The 15327-nt window shown below is 31.8% G+C and overlaps 1 pseudogene; it reads left to right on the forward strand.

Annotated features, from left to right (window-relative positions):
• LOC141519232 (T-complex protein 1 subunit zeta-like) overlaps window positions 1–12418 on the forward strand; it is a 101276-nt pseudogene extending 88858 nt beyond the window's left edge.
• Window positions 12419–15327: the final 2909 nt, after the last annotated feature.

Genomic DNA, 15327 nt, shown 5'->3' on the forward strand with positions numbered 1-15327 from the left:
ATTATAAATTAACTAGAAGATCAAGGAGTATTTTACCTGTCAGATCTATGGAAAGGGCAGCTGTTTATGACCAAGGGATAGATGGAGAACATCATTAAAAACTAACTAGATGATTTTTATTACATAAAATTAAAAAGTTTTGCACAGACAAGGCCACTGCAACCAAGATCAAAAGAAATGTAGTAAATTAGGAAACAACTTTTACTACTAGTATTTCTAACAAAGGACTCATTTCTAAAATATACAGAGAACTGAGTAAAATTTTCAAAAAAACTTGTACAAATATATTCATAGCAGCCCTATTTGTGGTGGCAAAGAATTGGAAATTAATTGAATGTCTTTCAAATGGGGAATGGCTTAACAAACTGTGGAATATGTATGTGATGGAACACTATTGTTCTATTAGAAACCAGGTGGGATGGAAATTCAGGGAAGCCTGGAAGGATCTGGACAAACTGATGCTGATCCAGCTAAGGAGAACTGGAAAATCATTGCACACCCTAACAACAAGATGGCGCTGATGATCAAATGATGTACTTGCTCATTCCATCAGTGCAACAACCAGGGACAATTTTGGGCTATCTGCAGTGGAGAATACCATCTGTTTACAGAGAAAGAATTTTGGAGTTTGAACAAAGACGAAAGAGTATTAACCTCAATTTAGAAAAAAAAATATCTTATTACATAGTTTTGCTATCCCTTATACTTTATTTTTCTTCCTTATGGATATGATTTCTCCCTCATCACATTCAATTGAGATCAAAGTATACCATGGAAACAATGTAAAAACTAACAGACTTCCTTTTATGGGGGGGTGGGAGGAGGGATGCAAGAATGGGGAGAAAATTATAAAACAAAATAAATAAAATCTTTCTTAACAAAAGAAATATTAGTTTCAGCAATAAGAGAAGAAAAAGAAATTGAAGTAATTAGAATTGGGAAGGAAGAAACAAAATTCTCATTCTTTGCAGATAACATGATGGAATACCTAGAGAATCCTTAAAAGTCATCTAGAAAACTAGTAAAAACAGTGAGCAACTTTAGCAAAGTTTCAGGATATAAAATAAACCCTCATAAATCCTCAGAATTTCTTTTTATTACTCACAAATACAACATCAAGAGCTAGATAGATAAATCACATTGAAATTAACTTTAGACAAAATAAAATACTTGGGAGTCTCCCTGCCAAGGCAGCATCAGAAAATCTATGTAAACGAGTACAAAGCCCTGCTCTCACAAATTCAGATTAAAAAAAAAACTGAGCAAATATCAACTGCTCTGAGCTAATTTAATAAAAATGTCAATTCTACCTAAAAAATTACCTTGCATTTTTAATGGCACATCCTTCTCATCATCTACCAGAATCCCCTGGATGATTTATGTAACTTCTTATCTCCTTGTTGCTATTTCATGATTCTTCAACTTCACATGTTATCTTTAATACCTGATCCTTGGGGACTCCATTTAATCATCTACTTCATGCCAAACTGCTTTTTGAACCCTGATGCTACCTTTCTAGTGTAGAAGGTAACATGATGGAGAAGAAGAAAGAGCACAAAATCACAACCTGAATATTTTCCGTTGCATTAAATAGAAGTATAAAGTTGAACAAAAATGACATTACACAAGGCAGTATTAACAATCCTACTCCCTCTACTCCTGACCAACATTCTCTTTTAGCAAATCATTACCATTTCAGAGAACTTATAATTGAGTATGATCTTTGTTAGGTGCTGTCACAAGTATAATGCACAAATATCTATAACTTAATGAAATCTCTCTCTCTCTCTCCTCTTCCCCCACCTATGAATCAGTTTTTAGGTAATCATGGTCATGATCATTTCTATCCATCTTAAAATCTTCTTTCCAGAATGATTAATACTGGCTCTTCACCCACACCGACATTACAAGTGGTTCCCAGCTGTAATTGATGTATGTATTTTACCTTTGAAGAGAACATTTTATTTAATATATTATCTATGACATGTCTCCACGAGCAATAACTTGAATTTACAGCCCATAACTTTCTTTGACCTTAAAAGTTGAAAACAAGGATGTCAGAGCAACAGAAGTTTTCTTTTCTGACTATATTACTATTTCAGGGAGTGAAATAGTGAAAAATAGTGAAAATAGTGCTAGCATTTTAAGCACAGTAGGGATCAACTGTGAATTTCTCCCTTCAGAGAAGGAATAACTATTTTCTATAGTTTTTGTTATCAGGAAACAAAATTTGTGGGGAATTATTTTATGCCCAGAAGGCTGATATAAGACAACAGATATAATTCCTTTTGTTTTTCTAACATTTGCAGCATAGTTTAAAAGCTAAAATTGAGGATTTACTGCAGAATGAAATAAAACACCCGAGTTAAATGGAAGGACTAAAATCAGTAAAAATACATTTAAAAAGACATAAAGAATTAAAATAATTATTAAATTATATTATATTATTTATATATTTCAAGACATGATTGGGGAATCCAAAATAAGTAGAATACAATTAATGACAGTACTTGCATGGAAATATTTTTCCCAAGGGAGAAATATATAATAAAATGTGATAATTTTAATTCTTGACTCTAATTATAATCAGGTTTTGCATATGACCTCTGTTACTGTTTTAGACCTTATGTTACCATGTTCCATGAAAACGATAAAAAGAATCACAAAGTATTTGGAGCTCTGTTCCAATATCAACAAGTCATCAGACCAGCAAGCAAGCATTGAGAGTCCCAATCTCAGTTTGGGAGACAAAACTCCACCTCTGGGACTAGTATATCAGGCAACACCACAGGGTTAGGCTACCTAAAGCAGGGAACAAGTCACTAGTATCTGAATTTCTAGAGGAAAGCAGGAAACTAAGAACTAAATCCTTAGCCTCAACATAAAAACTTTGGAACTGGGTCTTTTTTGTCACAGGAACTCAATGATCAAAATGAGCAAAAAATAAAAACAAAACCAAAAAACACTAAGTATAAAAAAAGGAAGATAAAAATGACATCTCAGAAGAGGAAAGCACTGACAAAATACCCATATGTAAAGTTTCAAAGGTGCTTTTTGAATTAGTTTCAAATCCACAAAGACTTATTGGAAGAATAAAAAAGGATTATAAAACAAAGATGAAAGAAGAAGAAAAATGTAGAGAAATCAAAATTAAGAGTCATATGAGAGAAATATGAAAAATTGATTGAAAAATATTTACCTTTAATGGTAAATTTGACCAAATGGGGGGAAGCAAACTTCTCTATAAGTAAAATTAACCAATTCAGGAAGGAAACACAAAAGTTAACTGGAGAAAATAAAATCTGAAAAATTAGAACAGGACCAAAGTAATTTAGTGACTCAATGAGTCTCCAACATTACATCAAAGAAAATCAAAAGATTGAAATAGTAGGAAAAAACATAAAATATCACTTAGGAAAAATGACTGATCTGGAATTGGTTTTCCAGAAAGTCATTTATTAGGAAAAAGTACTTGGGCAGTATTTTGAAGGAACCTATCATGGAAAAACTAACCTAATATCCTAGAACAAAAAAGATAAAATAGTCTTTGAATGATTCAATTGATCACCCCTATTATGAGATCCCAAAATAAAAACTCCAAGGGATATTGGGGCCAAATTTCAGAATTTGATGCTAAAGGAAAAAATAATGCAAGCTGTCAAAAAAGAAGTAATTTAAACACAGGGTGCCATAGTCAAGTTAACACCAAATTTATGATTTTCAACATTAAAGGATCAAAAGGGGGCGGCTAGGTGGAGCAGTGGATAAAGCACCAGCCCTGGAGTCAGGAGTACCTGGTTTCAAATCCAGTCTCAGACACTTAATAATTACATGGCTGTGGGGCCTTGGGCAAGCCACTTAACACCATTTGCCTTGCAAAAACCTAAAAAAAAAAAAAGAATCAAAAGATCTGAAATATGATATTCTGGAGGGCAAAGGAGCTTGGATTACAATGAAGAATCAACTACCCTCCAAACTTCAGCATATTCTTTTAGGAGAAAAGGTGAACTTTCAATGAAATAGCAGACTTTTTAACTTATCTGATTAAAAAAAACAGAAATGAATAGAAATTTGGTCTTCATATGCAAGATTCATGAGATGAGTAAAAAGGCAAATGGAAAGAAGAATATTACTTGATAAGATTAAGGAAAATTTTGTTAGTCAATAAGGCTAAGGAAGACAATACCTGAAACTCTTGAGAATAGTATTTTTTCAGAACATTTGAAAGGAAAATTATCAGAGGCTGTGGGTATAAACTGCTCATGATCTAATTACTTTTTTTTAGCTTATGAGAGTTGTGTTTCTATTAGAACAACTGGAGGAAGGTTACTAGGTTACTCATACAGAGATTGTGGGTATAAATGAATTATGATTATCATGAAATGAGAAGAATTATGATTCTTGAGAATTGCACTTCTATCAGGACAATTGAAAGGAGTATACTAGATCTATATCCCAAAGAGATCATAAAAAGGGGAAAGACCCATGTGCATAAAAAATATTTAAAGCAGCTCCTTTTGAAGTGGCAAAAAGTTGAAAATTGAAGGGAATGTACATCAACTAGGGAATCAGTGAAGAAATTATGGTCCATGAATGCTACAGAATACTCATTCTATGAGAACTAATGTGTGGGCAGACTTTAGAAAAGACTAGAATGACTTATTTGAACTGAAACTGAGTGAAGTGAGTAGAACTAGTGGAACATTGTATACATTAACTACAATATTTTGAGTTGATCAACTGTAATGGACACAACTCCTCTCAGCAGTTCAGTGGGCAAGCACAATTCTGAGAGACTTGTTATCTAATGGGAGATAAATGCTATCCACATCTAGAGAAAAAACTATGAAGTTTGAATACAGAGCAAAGTATGTTATATTCATTCTTAAATCCTTTCTCTCTCATGAACCTTCTCCCTTCCTTAATTCTAATTCTTCTACCACATTATGCTGAATATGGAAATAACATGTACAACCTATGTCACATTGTTCACAACCATGGGAACAAAAGAGGTAAGAGAGAGTAGTAGAAAAATATGTAACTCAATGCTTGCAAAACGATGAATATTGAAAACTGTCTTTGTAAGTAATTGGGAAAAAAGAAAGGGAAAAAAAGAAACTTAAAGAAGGGGAAAAGAGGAAACATCACAGTGCCAAAACATACAAATCATTATAGGTCTCCTTATGCTCAAATTTTTCACTTTTTAACTTGGCAGCATTCAGTCACTTCTTTATAAAATTCTGCAGCTCAATTAAACTGACAACTAATAAAGTACCCTCTCTGGTTACAAACAGTGTAGCTTGAGTTTTAGAATAGAGTGGATTATTTTTTTTTTCTTTTTAGCATCATTCATCATTTTATGTGCTTTGTTTATTCATAGTCAATAGACATCTATATAGCAAATATTCTGTGCAAGACACTGTAAATTCTGAGAGAGTTCACAACTTCATAAAGACAAAGCATAGAAGTCAGCATTATTTTAACAGATAAACAAAGAGAAGAATTTCTTCATACTTTTTTATGAATTTAGAAAATCTTGACTGATCTTCAGTGTCCTTTTGTTTATTGCAAAGGAATTCTTTAAAAGAGCAGGTGATATATGATTAATGTTATCATTATAACAAAAAACAAGCACGTATAAAGTTTTATAGTGGACAGAATATTGGATTAAGTACTTATAGAACCAAATGCCTCTTCAAAAAAACCATCTCTTTAAAGTTCAGGTTCTGCTTCTTTATAATACATACCTAGGTGATTATTAAGGTTATTTTTATCAATAAATTCTATATTTTACATTATAATAAAATGATACTACCAGTCTAAAGGTAGTTATGGTAGCTATGGTAGTCATGGCCATAACCAGTCCATAAACTGGTGATGACTAGAACCAAAGCAGAGCAGGTGAGAGACAGGAGAGCCAGAGTGATAAAAAAACACTGGAAAACAATACCTCCTCCTATTCACCCCTTACCACCCTTGCCAAAGAAGGAGGGTTTAATCTTCCTAAGGCTGGGAATACTTATAAATATGAACGAGAGTGTCACAAAAAAATCATTCTTAGATATTGAGACAGTTCTCAAGGGCACCTTTGGGGTGAGTTGATAGATTTCAGGGTCTCTGTGAATTGGGTCAGAAAAATCACATCTTTATTTCTGTATAAATAATTTCTTTTTGCAATTCATAGCTTATGTTAAGCATTAAAAACATTTTCGTGGTATACACACATGTACACATATACATACTTACATGCACACAGAACACACACATACATATGTGTATGTGTGTGTGTATATATATATATATATATATGTATATATATATATATATATATATATATATACAGAGAAAGAGTTTAAAAAAAGAATTTTTTTTTCTGGAGTCATTTTATAGTTGATCTTAGGGACCATAGGATCTCTATTCTGATGCTGTTCATATACCATATGTTCAATTTTCTTGAGTCACAGGAGCATATATTTTACTATCTTTAAGATAGATGTGTTCCAAAAATAAATAGAACAAAAGGAAGGAAAAAAAGAAGGAAAGAAAGAAAGAAAGAAGGAAATGATATCTTTCCTAATGATTTATGTTTTTTTTAATTTGAATGATAGATGATGTACTTCAATTTAATAATTATACATGAAGAAATTAAGAAAAAAATAACATTGGGCCTTCCAATATCACATTAATAAAAAATATTTGAGTAAAACTTTCTTAGAGCATTTTTTTAATTTTTTAATTTTGTATTTTTATTAGCTATCTCTTTATATTCTCTATTATTCATGTAAAGGCAATTTAATTTTTCATATTTTAACTTTTCTGAAAAAATATATTGCCCTCATGTATCTTTTTTAAATTAAACCAGAACTGTTACTGTAACTCCATCACACTTATGAGGAAGATGTCTACCCTAAGTAAATATGGATCTATTGACACTCTAAAAAGTAATCTAACAAATTAAAACTTTGAACTCATCTTCCTTCTTTCATTTTGTGATGACTCAGTATTTAAGTAAAGAGAACTATAATAAGACACCCTTTTGTAAACAACACCAATTCATTATAATCAATTTTCAGAATCTTTTTAATCTTCAGGTCTGACAAGGAATATCAAATACATTGAGTATACTGTTTATGTTCTCTCAAACATTATGCCAACTCTGAAACTGAATGCTTCTTTTGTTGGCATTTGTCTACTGGTGATAAGTAGTGAAATAAGTGCTTCATAGTAATGAAACAGAAATCAGAGGAAGAAAAATAAAAGTCAACAATATTTTTAAATTAGTTCATGTCTGCCCTAATTAAGTATGCTTTGCTGTTTATATCGTAGCTACATTCTCAAATATAGATATCTAAATTTTATATATGAACAAATGACTTATACTAAATATTTTAAAAAGATTTCCATTAGAAAAGATGTAAAAATAAGTCACCAATTTTTCTTTTTTATTTACTTTTAGGAAGTCCATGTGGACTACAGTGGTAGCAGTAGGAAAATGATTTGTTAGTTATACTGTACTCCTTTTTCCTTAGAAGTAGCTTATATGATCAGGTATCCCCGGGCCACTGCCTGAACTTCTTAAATTCTTCATAAACAAAGTATCATACCTGATAGCTAGGATACTAGACTATGGCACAAGCACGTATTTACTTGAAAATGCAGCTATTTAAGATATTTTAAGAAAGAAGACAAATCATTAACGTATAGAATTTCAAGTGGAGAAGGAACTTGAGAACATCTCTTATAACAACATTATTGTATTATCTCTATTTTAAAGGACAGATGATTGAAGGCCACATTGATTAACTGACATGTTAGCATTATATAGCTAAAAGTCATATATTTGAGATGTAAATCCAAGAGAAAAATTAAAAGAGAAAAGAAAAAGAACAAAAAGAAATAAAGTAAGAGAACAATATCTCAATCAAGTACTGGCATTACACAGTTGCACTAATGTAGAGAATATATAAAGTGAATTGAACTACCTTTTAGTTATACTAGTTTTTTATTATTTCAATAAGAAATTCTTGAATATGACAAACTGGCAGTGATTAGCTGTGTTTATAACTGAGAAGATATGACTAATATCATAAAAATATTTGGGCCCTAATTTGGAGGTGACATCCACAGAGATATCTGGGCAAAATTTGGTTACCCATTATTATATCTGGGTATTTTCTTTTTATTCCTTTTATGTAGAGTTATGCTTATAATTTTGCTGAACTTCTTGTGAGAATTTTCCTTTACAAATGCAGGTTAACAATTTATTTCTAAAAACTTCTTAGACACCTTCAAGAGAAAAGACAGTGGTGATTCTGTGAAGCTCACTTGGCTCATTTGTATTAGAGAAAGAAATTGAACTCGTCTTCTTGACTTCAAAGTTAATTTTTTATCTTCTATATATGATGGTTATATTTAAGCATTATAAGTACATATAGAAATGCACATTAGATTTTTGAAATTATTTAATGATCTGATTGATTACTTATGAGATTATTATAGCTGTTGAAGAAACTAAGATAAAAATAATGAGCATGAGAAATTAAGTATAGACTAAGATCTTACATCATAATGAAATAACATCAAAATGGCTTCAAGATTTAAATTAATATTAGGAAGGCAAGGAATGCCTAACCTTTTAGATCTGTGGAAAAGAGAAGAATTTATACCGAAATAAGAGATATAGATCATTTATAAGATAGAAAATGGATAATTTTGATTACCATAAATTACAAAGGTTTTGCAAAAAAAATATTGCAAACAAAATTCGAAGGAAACAAGAAAGCTAAGAAACAATTTGTATACAAAAATGTTTTTGATAAAGACTTCATTTCTTAAATATATAGAGAATTGATTTAAATGTATATTACAAGTCATTCACCAAATAACAAATGGTCAAATAATATGAACAGGCAGGCAGTTTTCAAATGAGAAACATCAAAGCCACCTATAGTCATATTAAAATACTCTAAATTACAATTAATTAGTGAAATGTAAATTGAAACAAAACTTAGTGAACCACATCAGATTATCTGATATTGAAAAAACAAATAATTGTTGGACGTGATGTGTGGAAATTGGAACACTAGGCACTCTTGGTATAGTTGTTAATTGATCCAATAATTCTGGAAACAGTTTGTATCTACGTCCAAAGGGTTTAAATATTGTGTAGACTTTTTCAGCCAAAAATGCCACTATATAGCCTATAATCCCCAAAAAATTAAAAAGAGAGGAGATAAAGGGTCTATTTTTTTCCAAAATATTCATAACAACTTATTTGTAGTGACAAAGAATTGGAAACTGAGATGATGTCAATGAACTGGGGAATAGTTCAACAAGTTGAAAAAGACTGACCTCATTGTTTTATGCCTGTGATACCTGAACAATCTCCCAGCCCCATACCAAGAAACTAAATTGCTTCTAATTAAATTGTCTTAGAAAGATGCTGAAGATCACTTGACAGAAGAAGATACCAGACACTGAGGTCCTTTCTAGAGCTAAACACAAAGCATTCAAATGGTACTACAGAGAGTGCAACTACAATGGGCTGACCATATTGTTTGAATGCCAGAATTTGTGATTCTTCATGATGATACCAATGTAAGGGTCTAAAAATTCATCTTTAGCAGCCAAATGATTGATGAAAAATTAATATTGCTTATGTAAAAAGAAAAATAAAATTTGAATCTAAGTCCTTATTAGTAAATTCTCTCTTAACCACTTCATATATTCTTAAAAAGTTTTAAGAGTATCAATTAGTCAAATATATTCATGTATTGAGTTTTAAGCATCTTTTTTCCCTGACTTTCTGATGGGTATTTGAGGCAATTTGGCTTGGTACATATTCAGTATCCTCACTCTCTTGAAATGTAGTCATGTGTAGTCTGTGAGGAAAAATTTTGGATGGGCTGTTCCACATAATTAACCTAGAGTTGGCATGTAGTCATTGATATTAGAAGGTGATAGTGATCTTAGGCTAGACAGTCTATTCAAATTCCAAGAATGACCTTGATAGAAGTTACTTTTATCTTAGAGTGTGTGCGGCAGGTTATTTTTTTCCCTCAAAACCTTTAAAGTAATGAAAAATTGGAACATTTAGAATGCAAACATATAAATTTTTAAGTTACTGATCTTCTTAGAAATTAACAAATAACCAAAAAAGACTACATTTCTAGACGGGACTGAATCCCTTTTCATCTAGTTTCACTGAGCCATACAAAGTTAGCCTTTAGATCTTGGCTGAGTTGAGCACCTCCTAAGTGACTTACCTTGAGGCAGGCTACTTCCTCCTCCTCCTCTTCTGATGCAGTCACTGCTCCAAGGCCATGAAGGCAATGAACCCCAAAAATGGAGGTGGCCTGGGCCCAAACAGTACTGACTGAATATTAGTGCATTTACGGTTATAGATTATAGGACATGTTGAAAAGCAACTAGGGACAAAAGGCCCCATGCAGATGCTTGTTTCTTTGCAGAACACATCAAACTCACCAAGGATGGCAAAGTGCTGTTACAGGAGAGTCAAATTCAATAACCAGAAGCCTGCTTAATAGCAAAAGTAATTACAGTCTAGGATGAAATCAATGATAATGACACTACTTCAAATATTCTCTTTTTTGGAGAGCTACTCAAACAGGCAGATATCTACACCTTTGAATCATAATGGAAAGGTTTGAAGTTGATAAGACAAAGGCCCTTGTAGCCTTGGATCAATTCAAAGTAAACAAGAAAATAAAGAAATCATCATCAATGTTTACCAAACATTCCTGCTCATAAAATCAATGCTGACCTTGACAATGTGCTTACAGAGGGAGGGAGTGGTGGATCCATTTTGGGCCATCAGAAAACCAGGGAGACCTGTTGATTTTTCCAAGACAGAGGTCATGGAGATGAAAAATAAATTAGAAACTTACACAATGGTGATCAGAGTACTTGTTTTGGACTATGCTACCTGACATCCTGAAGTGAAGAAAATAGTAGAAGTTGCTTACATCCTTATATTCAATGTATCATTAGAATATGAAAAAAATGAATTCTGTATTCTTTAATGGAAGTGCAGAAAAGAGAAACTAGTAAAAGCAGAAAGAAAATTTATTGAAGATAAAATATAAATAAAAAAAGTGTGGTGATAAGACAATGTATTTGTTGCTATTAATGAAAATTGAGTTGCTCTTGCAAATTTAGATGTTCATGCAAAAGAAATCATAGTGGCCCTCCACAGAGAAAATGATGAAATATGGAGAGGTTGATTCTTGCTGGGTTGGCTATGAATTATTTAGACAACCTAAATCTTGAATGGGACTCTCCCCTTTATTGAGTAAAACAGAAACATTATTTCTTTGTTGATCAAACAACAAAATAAGTACACAGCTACACAGATCAAGGATGCAGTAAGAAGTAGTCAGTGGGCTGTCCAAACCACTATTAAAGACAGCTTGTGTAGAGCACTCATCTTGGAATCCAAGTTTTTATTTTATTATTGTTTATTTATTTCATTATTCCCAATGTTATTGTTTGATACTCTAGTTTTGACTTCAGGTACAGGCTAAATATTCATAATCAGGACAACTTGAATGTGGGTTTAAATCATCTAAATTATTGCTTCAAATGTTGGCATCTGGAATAACTATTATGGCAAGAAGCAGCTGTGCTTCTCTTGCACTGTGATTGTTGCCAATATTCTCTTAGTTGATGAGTTCATCCCAGATAGAGTGTCTTTTCTGAAAGATTGATGTAATCACAAGTTTCCATTGTAATCAGCTGAATTCTCAAGGTCCTATGGAAAAAAATCACAAAGTGGAGTTTTTCCCCCAAATGCCAAAAGATTTTCCAACAAATAACTTTTTCTTACTGTACAGTAAATCTTGTCTCAAAAACTGAAATTATCCCCCTTTATTCAAATGTAAGATTCTATCCTAAAATTAATTAAAGTATTTCCTTGAATTATACTGAGGCATATAATTAAAGATATGATTCTTTTTGCCATATACCCCCCCCTTCAAAATGGGGACAGTAATAAACCACACTGAATACCAATGTTTTTTATATTTTTAAAAAGGTAATTTAAAATAGAAGATTCAATTTGTAGTAATAGTAGATTATAAACATTAAGAACAGTCACAGAAATGGCAATGACTTGATCTATTATTTAGCTGTCCTATTGCTAAAAAAAATCAAGACTTAAGATACACCTTAAAACATATGAAGAGTTATAACACTGAACAATGACCAAAATAAAGGGTCAACTGTGGCAAATATGATCACTAAACTTTCATTTCTATTCCAAGAACTAATTCTTCCCTGAGTTAAGATGTAGCTCTAACATAGTTCTCACTAATTCTTACAACTTTTGAATAATTATTTAATTGTTATTCAAGGCATTATTAGGCCCACAGTGCTTTGGGCAGTAAAGGAACTTCAGTAACTGATGTCACCACAATTAAACTTGCCTATACTACCAGAAAATAGAACCATACTAGAACTTTTCCTTCTTTCTGTAAGTGGTCTAAATATAGTTTGTTTCAAAATCATATTAGTTTTATTTTCTTTTACTGATCTTCACCCAAATGATTTTCTATTTCCCTCCTCCCAATTCTAAATTTCCACAATGTGTATGTCTAAATATAGAAAAGGGCAAAGTAAACCTCATTCCTCCTTCTCTTCACATGTGACAGTTTATATGACCTAGTATGAATTTTTGTGTATATGAACTTTTTCTCATTGAATATTGTGATTTTAGAACCATGTCACTTATTTTTCTTTTGATTGTTGCTCATATTATGTAAGTGTGAAGGTAATAGTAGAATATGTTCTCCCTTATGCTATTTCCATTTGTCTTGAGTAGCAGATGTCTGAAAAAGTACTATTGGGTACCTACAGCCAAGGAATCACTTTCTTATCTTTTTCCAGATCCTCAAAGAAATGGTAGTAGACTTGTGGCCATGAAATTTTTTACTGATATCAGTCTTAGATTTTTGCTTATTGTAAATTTGTGTGTATGCATATATGTATATATGTATATATGTATGTTTATATGTGTATGTAGGTGTGAATGCATATCTATGTGTGTAATGCTCTTTTTCTTCATACTTGATACTCACTATCTTTGCTATCTAGGTTGGTCCAATAAATATATTTGCAATTTTTCTGATGAATGCATGCATACATGGTATTTTTAGCTGCATTTCACCCCTAGACAAAAACCTGTCCTTTCTATTTTAGGAAGTGCACATTCTATTCCCAGTTACCAGTTTCTTATCTAGCTGTTCAAATGCCCACCTTGCATTTCTATGAAAATATATAGTATAAATTATATATAAGTAATTTGGAAGAGTTCTGTTAACATATTTTCATTTTTGTCAACAAAAATGAGTCAGAATACCTAAATATTATCATTATTATTAGCTACTGTAAAACTATTCCTACAGAAATAAAGCAACTTCTGCCATCTCTGAGACCAAGAAAGTATATTAACTGACATTTCTGTGTTCTGTGTTTTTATAAAATATACAATAAACAGCAACATCTGAAGTAAAATATTTATAATGCTTAAAATAAAGTTCTAAATGTGATCTAATGAAACAAAACTACACATGATATAAGACAGAACATAATGCACTATGATAATGTTAATTAGAGATACAAACATTCATTAAAATTATTCCTTTTGGCTCAAAGGAAAAGTGCATTTACAGTGATATGGCTGTTTAGAAATTTATTCTCAGTGAGTTATGGAGATTCCTTTCTCTATGGTAATTACATTTCTGTTGATATGAAATTCTCATAACTCAAGAGCTTTAGATATCCCAGAACACCCTTCAAGAGAAAATGAAATTAAGGTATGCTGAATGTACACAAAAGGAAGAGAAAAGGCTTATAAATGCGAGGTAATCAAAAAATTGGGTGGGGAAGCCTCACACACACACACACACACACACACACACACACATACACGCACATGCATGGCTACCTTTGTAACCATTTGATTATTCTGGAATTCTTCATTTTATAGTTTGTCTTTGCATTAATTTACGATCCAGTGTAACAAAATGTAGTAATGTTAGAAAATGTAAAATTTTATAGAGGAACAGGAAAAAAAATGACTTGGTTCCATGTTTCTCTGAGGTAAATTAGAAGATTTAGGGGAAATTTGTATGTGTACTATATATAATATATTTTATGCTATGCATATACATATATATCTATTGATATATACACATAGAAAATGTATGCATACCACACACAACCTCACATATACACACATATAGAAGAAGAAGAGGAGGAAGAAGAGATCAGATAGGGCAGGTTAGAGTAGAATCAAACAGAAAAAATGCTGAATATTGGATTTGGGGTGTGGGGAATATTATAATATTTATAAAGTACAAATTTATGGATATTCCTTGTCAGGAATTTTTTTAAATAGGAAAACTACTTTCTTACACTTGAATATCTTCATAAAAATGTTTGTGCATATGACATGCTAATAAATGTAAATATATACATATAATATAAGAACATATGTACAACTCTTCTAGTGAAACAATAATTAATTCCAGTTTCAAGTATGCAAGGTTACAAAACTCTGTAATAATAACTTACATGTTTTCCATTTTTTGCCAAGCATTTATTTACTCTACAAGAAAAGTCTTTTGTAAATGAATATTTTATTTGTTTTCCAATTATATATAATGGTAGTTTCTACCTATTATTTTTGTAAGATTTTGAATTTTACAATTTCCCCCACCCTTCCTTCCCTCCCCACCCCCCACAGAAGGCCTGATAATTTTTTCATTGCTTCAATGCTACACATTGGTCAAAACTGAATGTGTTGAGAGAAAAATCACATCCTTGAGGAAAAATTAAATATAAGGGATAGCAAAATTATGTAGTACATAAAAGCTTTTTTAAATTGTAGGTGGAAGCCTTTGGTCTTTGTTTAAACTCCACAGTTCTTTCTCTGGATACAGATGGCATTCTCCAACAGAGATACCCTAAAATAGTCCCTGATTATTGCACTGTTGGAATGAGCAAGAACATTAAGGTTGATCATTACTCCCATGTTGCTGTTAGGGTGTACAATGGTTTTCTGGTTCTGCTCATCTCACTCAGCATCAGTTCATGCAAATCTTTCCAGGTTTCTCTGAAATCCCTTCCCTTCTGGTTCTAATAGAACTATATTGTTCCATAAAGTACATATACCACAATTTGTTCAGCCATTCCTCAACTGATGGACATTCACTCGATTTTCAATCCTTTGCTACCTCAAAGAGAGCTGCTATGAATATTTATGTACAAGTGATCTTTTTATGATCTCTAGTGCATAGACTCAGTAGT

This window comes from Macrotis lagotis, chromosome 3 (genome assembly GCF_037893015.1).
Source record: "Macrotis lagotis isolate mMagLag1 chromosome 3, bilby.v1.9.chrom.fasta, whole genome shotgun sequence".
Classification (NCBI taxonomy): domain Eukaryota; kingdom Metazoa; phylum Chordata; class Mammalia; order Peramelemorphia; family Peramelidae; genus Macrotis; species Macrotis lagotis.